Source organism: Nannobrachium achirus (assembly GCF_963921795.1).
Source record: "Nannobrachium achirus genome assembly, chromosome: 20".
In the NCBI taxonomy this organism is placed as follows: Eukaryota; Metazoa; Chordata; class Actinopteri; order Myctophiformes; family Myctophidae; genus Nannobrachium; species Nannobrachium achirus.
In genome coordinates this window covers 4,140,204-4,151,704 of record NC_137827.1, presented here as the reverse complement: position 1 = coordinate 4,151,704, position 11,501 = coordinate 4,140,204, and the positions used below count along the sequence as shown (strand labels likewise).

Sequence of the window (11,501 nt, the reverse complement as noted above, 5' to 3'; positions counted from 1 at the left end):
AAAACATTAAAGGTCTGTACTTTATGTTGTTGTATGCAGTGTTTCCTCTGTTTTATAGCTTTGGTAGTTCCAAATCATGAGTCTATTCTCATTCATTAAAACAAGCCATTTCCTCCAAACATTCTCTATAAGAGAGAAACAGCGAGAGAAGAGAAGAGAAGAGAAGAGAAGAGAAGAGAAGAGAAGAGAAGAGAAGAGAAGAGAAGAGAAGAGATAACATAAAACATACTGATGTCCAGGTGGTTTTCAGGTTCCTGTTTAACAGAAAGACTCCAACTCATCTTCACCTTCAGGCTGGACTCCTCACACTGGTCTGCAATGAAAGAATAGAATAAGGACTTTATTAAGATATGGAATTTGATTTGGCATGAGTAAGGACTTAACCACAGTGCTCTACAATGTATTAATGCCGATGGTTTTCACACCCGTCCTGGTGTATTTGTATGAAAAAGTGGGTTGGCCATCTCTCGCAGTTCGTAGAGAGCAACATTGTATTTAATTTATTTACAAGGCCTTGTGTGGTAAGTTTCCTTTCTATGGTAAACGTATATGGCGCCTTTATTCAAGGCGCTTTACATAGATTGTGCATTACATTCACCCATTCACACACACTTGGGGGAGGAAACCATGCCATCAACTTGCTCATCGGGAGCAGATAGGGGTTCAGCATCGAGAGGCAGTTGTGCGTCACAGGACAAGAAGTACACATTGATTATTTACAATATAGCGGTACTAACGCCACTCGCCTGCCCATTAGGCTCCATGGACAGCAGCCATAATAGAAAAAGATTGGGCCTCTTCCTTACTTTCTTCACAGGTGTTGCTAAAGATAATAATGAAGGCTCAGTTCCATTCTGGTCAAACAGAGTCAGGGTGCTGCATCTTGGCTCACTGGAAGCACTCTGCTACACCAGTGGGCCTCAAGGTGAGGTCCAGGGACCCTGGTTCCTTGAGGGGGTTCCAAATGGCCCCTTACGGGTCTCTAACTCTGGGAGTGAACAAATGGAACCAAATCAACCGTAAGGGTCCATTTGGTTCCATTTGAACCCTCTCATAATAATAATTGTCATAAGAATTGGCGTAATAGTCTAGTAGCCAGCCCATAGAGCCCCACTGTGAACCCGGACATTTTGAGTACCCTAAAGTTTTATGTTAGAAATGTTGAGTATGGGTCCCCAGCATGTAGAAACTGCCGGATGCTAACTTGCATATGTTGAGCAATTTTCATAATTCACATAATTAGCTTTAATTAGCATAAACCTATAATAATGAATAATATATCAAAAACTGATTGGCTGATTTGAACAATATTGGAGTGTTTTTGGGGGTTATTGAGGATGCTGAATCCATTTCTGACATCTTCTAAATTCAAAATGGCTGTTTTAAACCGGAAATGGCCATATACCAACTTAAATTGGGATGATTTTGATACTTTTTTGTTGATTTTCCAAATGATGAAGATGAATTTTGGCTATAGGCTATTGTGGCAGTCATTGTTCTAATCATTTTGTGTGGATTGTCTATATTTGGCTTTTGAAATGCAGATAATGTACTAGAAAAGAAAATTTCTAAGAAATGTTAAGTGTGCCTGCAGCTCGCTAAGTGTGTGCAACCTTCTGTAACGGTTGGTGTTAGCATTAGCGTTAGATTTTCTTTAGTGTTAGCATTAGCGGTAGATTAGCTTTAGATTTTTTAACATTAGCATTCTTTGCATTAGCTTTAACATTATCGACTGTATGACAAACGGTTCATGAGATATAGAGGTACTTCCTGTTTGGCAAAGGGCACTTCCTGTTTGGCGAAGAAAGCACCAATTAAGGTTAAGGACTCTTAATCAAGCCATATGACGCCACCCACGTGTGTATGACAAACGGTTCATGAGATATAGGGTCACTTCCTGTTTGGCGAGGGGCACTTCCTGTTTGGCGAAATAGGCCCCAATTAAGGTTAAGGACTCTTAATCAAGTCATTTAAAGCCGCCCACAAGTCTGTAAGACAAACGGTTCACAAGATATAGGGTCACTTCCTGTCATATAGAGGCACTTCCTGTTTGGCGAAGGGCACTTCCTGTTTGGCAAAGGAAGCACCAATTTAGGTTAAGGACTCTTAACTCATTCCCCGCCTCCCCCGATAGTCCCGAGAAGATCCCAATGTCGTTCCCCGCCAGGCCCGATAGTCCCGAGAATTTGCTTTTATATAATGTAATGTTTAATTACATTCTTCCACAGCCCGTGACAAAATATGAGCCTTTTATCTTAAAGGGAACCTAAAATATCACACATCAAAGTAAGTGTGTTTGAAAAAAATACTGTAATAATGTATAAATTGCAATACAAATGTATAAATCTCCCCATAACCCACAGTGAACTGGCAAAAGACGCATTTGAGCTCAAAAGGCTGGCTGCCGGAAAAAAAAGAGAAGAAAAAAAAGTGTGAGAACAGCTGTGTGTGTGTGTGTGTGTGTGTGTGTGTGTGTGTGTGTGTGTGTGTGTGTGTGTGTGTGTGTGTGTGTGTGTGTGTGTGTGCTTCCCTCCAGGACCACTATATCTCTGTTTCAGTGGTCCCTGTTGGACCCCCTGATGGTGTTCAGTCCCATAAAAAAACAGTGCTATCAGTGAGATCTGCCTCTCTCTCTCTCTCTCTCTCTCTCTCAAGACACAAAACACACAATTATCGCCAATTCGCCATATAAATGCTTCTAAAACGTACCTGATAATGATGATGGTTGATTTGAATCCACACCCTGGGTTATAATCCATATATCCAGGCTATAATATTAGTTTTGTAATGGTATTTAGTCCACAAACTTTAGTCCACAAACAAGCCATGATCGCCTTTGCAAAGGTGGGGGTCCCTGGTCGCCTTTCTAACGGAACCAATAAGGGGTCCGCGGGTCCAACGCTTCGCCGACCTCCCAGAGCAGTGCGGAGTTACATAACATTGTAAAATCAATCAATAAGCCGATCATTTGTTACATAAAGTTCACATGATCCAGTTGCAGGGACAAGTGGTCCCTGTCGATGGGGTCTCACAAAGGGGGTCCCCTGGTCTCCAGCCAACACTTAGGGAACCAGGTGGGCGTGGGGGTCCCTGGCCCACGCTCCACCAAAACAAGCATCAACTACAGCCAACAAGCGATCGATCAACTACAGCCTCGCCTCGTTAGCAAACTGCGTCTGCCCTGCTCTTGCCAGGGCAGTGCAGAGGATTTTTTAGGGGCAGGGGGAGACATTTTCTAACATGTGCTAGAATGTGAAAATAGCAGATCTACAAGCTCTACAAGCTCTCAAAGTGTCGCAGAGCGACGTGTTGAGAGATTGCTGATCACCTTGTTGAACAAATGTCATAGCAATCCATTCTAGAGGTGTATTCTAGAAGTGTTATTGCGACCGTCAGGGAGCAGTTTACTATGAAAACCTCCACCGGCCGTCCGTCGGTCGGTCACACGTCACACGTCACACCTTTGCCCTGCTCATATCTCCGCATCAGTATATAGGGCTTGTTTGTTTATTGTATGACATCACGCCACATCATCAGCTGTGGACTCTGTGATGTCATCGTATCGCATCAGTATATAGGGCTTGTTTGTTTATTGTATGACATCACGCCACATCATCAGCTGTGGACCCTGTGATGTCATCGTATCTCCATATATGGCCATCTCCGTATATGGAGATATAAGTCGTCCATGCCCAAGTATGGGCTGGTGAGGTCAGACTTTGTGTGATGCGTAGGTTATCTCAATATATGGAGATTCAACATTCCAGGCAATGCTCTCTTCCCTGGTGAGAATTGCCCCTTTATATAGGGCTTGTTTGTGTATTGTATGACATCACGCCACATCATCAGCTGTGGACTCTGTGATGTCATCGTATCTCCATATATGGCCATCTCCGTATATGGAGATATAAGTCGTCCATGCCCAAGTATGGGCTGGTGAGGTCAGACTTTGTGTGATGCGTAGGTTATCTCCATATATGGAGATTCAACATTCCAGGTGTAACTATGGCTACCCGTATGACGTGAGAGGTGGAGGTTGTGATATTTGTGGAGATAAGCGACCAACGGTCGCTTATTGCGACCGTCAGGTCGCAGTTTAGTATCAAAACCTCCACCGGCCGTCCGTCCGTCGGTCGGTCGGTCGGTCGGTCGGTCACACGTCACACCTTTGCCCTGCTCATATCTCCGCATCAGTATGACATCACACTGCTAGCTTCGCTGCTGGTGATGTCACTAGCTACCAGTAAGACTCCCTAATCGGGAGATAAGCGACCGTTGGTCGCTTATCTCCACAAATAGGCCAAAAGTTTGTTTTACCAATTATCAAGACATACGGGCAGTTGACAGTTTGCCATGGTTAGTCATTGAAGTTGAATCTCCATATATGGAGATAACCTACGCATCACACTAAGTCTGACCTCACCAGCCCATATTTGGGCATGAGCAACTTATGTCTCCATATATGGAGATATGATGACATCACTGATGGGATTTTGGTTTAATTCCCATATTTGTAATTCCTTTTCCAGAAGACGTTTCCACCCACAGAGTAAAAACCACAGTTAGAGTCTCACACAATAAAAGGAGCCCACACAGTGTACAAGTCCGTTTTTTGATAAGTTGTATTGAAAGTAGAGTTCAGAGTTCAAATTGTAGCAAGTACAGTAGAGCATTTTCACCCATAGCTTCTCTCTGAGTACAAAACATAATGATTCACAGATATATGGAGTTACAGAATACATTAGTCACATTCTGATTAGACAATTAAGCATAACAGTGGGCATCAGATGTTTTCGTGTTGTCTGCCCCAGTAGCAAGGCCAGATATCATGGCTTGGTAATATCATTTTGTTATCCTGTATCCTGGGCATTGTGACCTGATTGGCATCTCTCAGCGTCATTCTCCTGCAGGCGTTAGTTAGTTGTTCAAAACATCATGACATTGACATTTAACACTGAAAATGATATCTATACCGTGTTAATCATAATAACAGGAACATTTTAATCAATTATCTTATCAATCACACAGTCCTCAGCCGATGATGTGGCGTGATGTCATACAATACACAAACGAGCCCTACAGTATAAAGGGGCAATTCTTGCCAGGAAAGAAGCATTTCTTCGACTCAGACCTTATCGCCAGGGTTGACTTATAGCAGCTGTCGGTAGGACCATATATGGATTATGTTAGTGTGGATCTCCTAACAGGGCATCATCTGGGATACAATCCCTTTTATGCCCATATATGGAGATCCCTAACAGAATCCCTTTCATGCCCATATATGGAGATCCCTAACAGAATCCCTTTTATGCCCATATATGGAGCTCCCTAACAGCATCCCTTTTATGCTCATATATGGAGATCACTAACAGCTAACAGAATCCCTTTTATGCCCATATATGGAGATCCCTAACAGAATCCCTTTTATGCCCATATATGGAGATCCCTAACAGAATCCCTTTTATGCCCATATATGGAGATCCCTAACAGAATCCCTTTTATGCCCATATATGGAGATCCCTAACAGAATCCCTTTTATGCCCATATATGGAGATCCCTAACAGAATCCCTTGTATGCCCATATATGGAGATCCCTAACAGAATCCCTTTTATGCCCATATATGGAGATCCCTAACAGAATCCCTTTTATGCCCATATATTATGGAGAAATCCCTGCTCTGAGTATCTGACATCAGTGTGATGTCACCTGTTTATGCCCATATATGGAGATCCCTGCTCTGCGTATCTGGTTGCTATGGTAAACAGTTGGTTGCTAGGGTAAAAACCATGGTTGCTATGGTAAACAGTTGGTTGCTAGGGTAAACAGTTGGTTGCTAGGGTAAAACCATGGTTGCTAAGGTGGTTGCTAACGTACACTAACAGACCAGCAACAACAGACTGTTGCCACAGCAACGTACACACTGGTTTGTTGCGACCGTCAGGGAGCAGTTTACTACCAGTAAGACTCCCTAATCGGGAGATAAGCGACCGTTGGTCGCTTATCTCCACAAACAATATGTCAAAATCGTCTAGGAAGGATGGTGTGAGTCATGCTGGCAGTATGACATCACACCGTACACAAATGACCCTTATATAAGACCGGCATTATCTACCGACAGATTAGTAACAAGATGTCAAAATCGTTGAAGGTTGAATCTCCAGATATGGAGATAACCAACACATCCCTCCATATATGGAGATAACCGACGAATCTCACTAAGTCTGACCTCACAAGCCCCATATTTGGACACGAACAACATATAACTCCATATATAGAGTCATATATGATACTACTGATTGCGACTTTTATGCCCAATTGCCCATATATGGATATCATCAGCCATGCCCTTTTATGCCCATATATGGAGATATCATCTGTCTGTCACTTCTATGTCCAAATATGGAGTTCTGTGTCAGCCATTCCCACATATTTCAAATTAGTGACATACTACAAGGGGACAAATACTCAAATTTGTTGATTATTTTGGTTTCTATGGTTACCAGATAAAGATATTTCACTTTGCACAATTTGTTGATTTTTAGTTGCTATGGTTACTTGATAAAGGCCTTTCACTCGTTTGTTGATATTTTGCCACACATGATCTCCAAATTTGGGCATGGTGCACAGTCACAGTGACATCATAGCTAGTGACATCACCAGCAGCGAAGCTAGCAGTGTGATTGCGGAGATATGAGCAGGGCAAAGGTGTGACGTGTGACGTGTGACCGACCGACCGACCGACCGACGGACGGACGGACGGCCGGTGGAGGTTTTCATTGCGACCGTCAGGGAGCAGTTTACTATGAAAACCTCCACCGGCCGTCCGTCGGTCACACGTCACACGTCACACCTTTGCCCTGCTCATATCTCCGCAATCACACTCTAGCTTTGCTGCTGGTGATGTCACTAGCTATGATGTCACTGTGACTGTGCACCATGCCCAAATTTGGAGATCATGTGTGGCAAAATATCAACAAACGAGTGAAAGGCCTTTATCAAGTAACCATAGCAACTAAAAATCAACAAATTGTGCAAAGTGAAATATCTTTATCTGGTAACCATAGAAACCAAAATAATCAACAAATATGAGTATTTGTCCCCTTGTAGTATGTCACTAATTTGAAATATGTGGGAATGGCTGACACAGAACTCCATATTTGGACATAGAAGTGACAGACAGATGATATCTCCATATATGGGCATAAAAGGGCATGGCTGATGATATCTCCATATATGGGCAATTGGGCATAAAAGTCGCAATGAGTAGTATCATATATGTCTCTATATATGGAGTTATATGTTGTTCGTGTCCAAATATGGGACTTGTGAGGTCAGACTTAGTGAGATTCGTCGGTTATCTCCATATATGGAGGGATGTGTTGGTTATCTCCATATCTGGAGATTCAACCTTCAACGATTTTGACATCTTGTTACTAATCTGTCGGTAGATAATGCCGGTCTTATATAAGGGTCATTTGTGTACGGTGTGATGTCATACTGCCAGCATGACTCACACCATCCTTCCTAGACGATTTTGACATATTGTTTGTGGAGATAAGCGACCAACGGTCGCTTATCTCCCGATTAGGGAGTCTTACTGGTTGCGACCGCAAGGTCGCAGTTTAGTATGAAAACCTCCACCGGCCGTCCGTCGGTCACACGTGCGGTCGACCGCACGTCACACGTGCGGTCGACGTGTGATGAGGTCACGATGAGTCATCTATGCCCAAATATAGATTTCTAGGTCAGATGGCCCATAGAGTTTGTGATGTCAAACCTAGCAACCCAATATAAACAAACCTGATGTCAGACCTGAAGTATCCTTTTATACCCATATATGGAGATACAGAGATCTCCATATATGGGCATATTAGAAAGCCCATATATGGGCATATACGGATGACATCAGGGATATCCATATATGGGCATAAAAGGGACAAGGGCTTACAGTTAAGAGATCTCCATATATGGGCATATCAGAAAGCCCATATATGTTCATATACTGATGACATCAGGAATATCCATATATGGGCATAAAAGGGACAAGGACTTACAGTTAAGAGATCTCCATATATGGGCATAAAGGGACAAGGACTGTTACAGTAGATATAGAGATGTCCATATATGGGCATAAATGAACAAGGACTGACAAACACTGAGATCTCCATATAACCTATGGGAATATAAGGGACGAGGACTGTCAGCTTGTAGACCTATTTTCTAAATATTGTTGTACATTAAAAACTTGAAATGGGTCGTTCTGCATAGTACTTGGGATTTGTTGATGTAAATGTTCACATAGAGTGTAATAATTGGTAAAACAAACTTTTGGCCTATTTGTGGAGATAAGCGACCAACGGTCGCTTATCTCCCGATTAGGGAGTCTTACTGGTAGTAAACTGCTCCCTGACGGTCGCAATGAAAACCTCCACCGGCCGTCCGTCGGTCACACGTGCGGTCGACCGCACGTCACACGTGCGGTCGACGTGTGACGCATCAGTCTGACATCACTCTGACATCACAGAGTCCACAGCTGATGATGTGGCGTGATGTCATACAATACACAAACAAGCCCTATATAAAGGGGCAATTCTCACCAGGGAAGAGCAGACTTTGTGTGATGCGTAGGTTATCTGCTTTATCTGTGGAGAGTGTATGTCACTGAGAGTCCTTTTATAGCGATTGAAATCATGATGAGGTCACGATGAGTCATCTATGCCCAAATATAGATTTCTAGGTCAGATGGCCCATGGAGTTTGTGATGTCAAACCTAGCAACCCAATATAAACAAACCTGATGTCAGACCTGAAGTATCCTTTTATACCCATATATGGAGATACAGAGATCTCCATATATGGGCATATTAGAAAGCCCATATATGGGCATATACGGATGACATCAGGGATATCCATATATGGGCATAAAAGGGACAAGGGCTTACAGTTAAGAGATCTCCATATATGGGCATATCAGAAAGCCCATATATGTTCATATACTGATGACATCAGGAATATCCATATATGGGCATAAAAGGGACAAGGACTTACAGTTAAGAGATCTCCATATATGGGCATAAAGGGACAAGGACTGTTACAGTAGATATAGAGATGTCCATATATGGGCATACATGAACAAGGACTGACAAACACTGAGATCTCCATATAACCTATGGGAATATAAGGGACGAGGACAATGCGTAGCATTGTGAGCTTGTAGACCTATTTTCTAAATATTGTTGTACATTAAAAACTTGAAATGGGTCGTTCTGCATAGTACTTGGGATTTGTTGATGTAAATGTTCACATAGAGTGTAATAATTGGTAAAACAAACTTTTGGCCTATTTGTGGAGATAAGCGACCAACGGTCGCTAGGGCCCAAGGTAGAGAGGCCTGGAATTATTGCGACCGTCAGGGAGCAGTTTACTATGAAAACCTCCACCGGCCGTCCGTCCGTCCGTCGGTCGGTCGGTCGGTCGGTCACACGTCACACGTCACACCTTTGCCCTGCTCATATCTCCGCATCAGTATATAGGGCTTGTTTGTTTATTGTATGACATCACGCCACATCATCAACTGTGGACTCTGTGATGTCATCGTATCGCATCAGTATATAGGGCTTGTTTGTTTATTGTATGACATCACGCCAGATCATCAGCTGTGGACTCTGTGATGTCATCGTATCTCCATATATGGCCATCTCCGTATATGGAGATATAAGTCGTCCATGCCCAAGTATGGGCTGGTGAGGTCAGACTTTGTGTGATGCGTAGGTTATCTCCATATATGGAGATTCAACATTCCAGGCAATGCTCTCTTCCCTGGTGAGAATTGCCCCTTTATATAGGGCTTGTTTGTGTATTGTATGACATCACGCCACATCATCAGCTGTGGACTCTGTGATGTCATCGTATCTCCATATATGGCCATCTCCGTATATGGAGATATAAGTCGTCCATGCCCAAGTATGGGCTGGTGAGGTCAGACTTTGTGTGATCCGTAGGTTATCTCCATATATGGAGATTCAACATTCCAGGTGTAACTATGGCTACCCGTATGACGTGAGAGGTGGAGGTTGTGATATTTATGGAGATAAGCGACCAACGGTCGCTTATCTCCCGATTAGGGAGTCTTACTGGTTGTTGCGACCGTCAGGGAGCAGTTTACTATGAAAACCTCCACCGGCCGTCCGTCGGTCGGTCGGTCGGTCGGTCGGTCGGTCGGTCACACGTCACACGTCACACCTTTGCCCTGCTCATATCTCCGCATCAGTATATAGGGCTTGTTTGTTTATTGTATGACATCACGCCACATCATCAGCTGTGGACTCTGTGATGTCATCGTATCGCATCAGTATATAGGGCTTGTTTGTTTATTGTACGACATCACGCCACATCATCAGCTGTGGACTCTGTGATGTCATCGTATCTCCATATATGGCCATCTCCGTATATGGAGATATAAGTCGTCCATGCCCAAGTATGGGCTGGTGAGGTCAGACTTTGTGTGATGCGTAGGTTATCTCCATATATGGAGATTCAACATTCCAGGCAATGCTCTCTTCCCTGGTATCAAAACCTCCACCAGCCGTCCGTCGGTCGGTCGGTCGGTCGGTCGGTCGGTCGGTCGGTCTCGGTCGGTCGGTCACACGTCACACCTTTGCCCTGCTCATATCTGGGCTCGTTTGTGTATTGTATGACATCACGCCACATCATCGGCTGAGGACTGTGTGATGTCATCATATCTCCATATATGGAGACATAAGTTGCTCATGCCCAAATATGGGCTGGTGAGGTCAGACTTAGTGTGATGCGTAGGTTATCTCCATATATGGAGATTCAACTTCAATGAGTAACCATGGCAAATCACACCGTACACAAATGACCCTTATATAAGACCGGCATTATCTACCGACAGCTGCTATAAGCCAACCCTGGCGATAAGGTCTGAGTCGAAGAAATGCTTCTTTCCTGGTATAAGACCGGCATTGTCTGTCGTACATTTCGGTCAATTCCAGTGGGGATGCCATTGAAAAGTTAATCTAGTTGTACAAAGTAATCAAAGAATGGGTTGACTGGTAGGCTGGTTGACTGCTTTATCTGTGGAGAGTGTATGTCACTGAGAGTCCTTTTATAGCGATTGAAATCATGATGAGGTCACGATGAGTCATCTATGCCCAAATATAGATTTCTAGGTCAGATGGCCCATGGAGTTTGTGATGTCAAACCTAGCAACCCAATATAAACAAACCTGATGTCAGACCTGAAGTATCCTTTTATACCCATATATGGAGATACAGAGATCTCCATATATGGGCATATTAGAAAGCCCATATATGGGCATATACGGATGACATCAGGGATATCCATATATGGGCATAAAAGGGACAAGGGCTTACAGTTAAGAGATCTCCATATATGGGCATATCAGAAAGCCCATATATGTTCATATACTGATGACATCAGGAATATCCATATATGGGCATAAAAGGGACAAGGACTTA

General features: G+C 43.4%; 1 long non-coding RNA gene across 1 annotated transcript; it reads right to left on the bottom strand.

Annotated features, from left to right (window-relative positions):
* Positions 1-3,940: 3,940 nt before the first annotated feature.
* Positions 3,941-10,894, bottom strand: LOC308305701. The gene is made up of 3 exons (XR_013963131.1): positions 10,656-10,894; positions 10,175-10,242; positions 3,941-4,109 (listed from the first exon to the last, which is right to left on the bottom strand). It is a non-coding gene; the product is annotated as an uncharacterized lncRNA (long non-coding RNA).
* Positions 10,895-11,501: the final 607 nt, after the last annotated feature.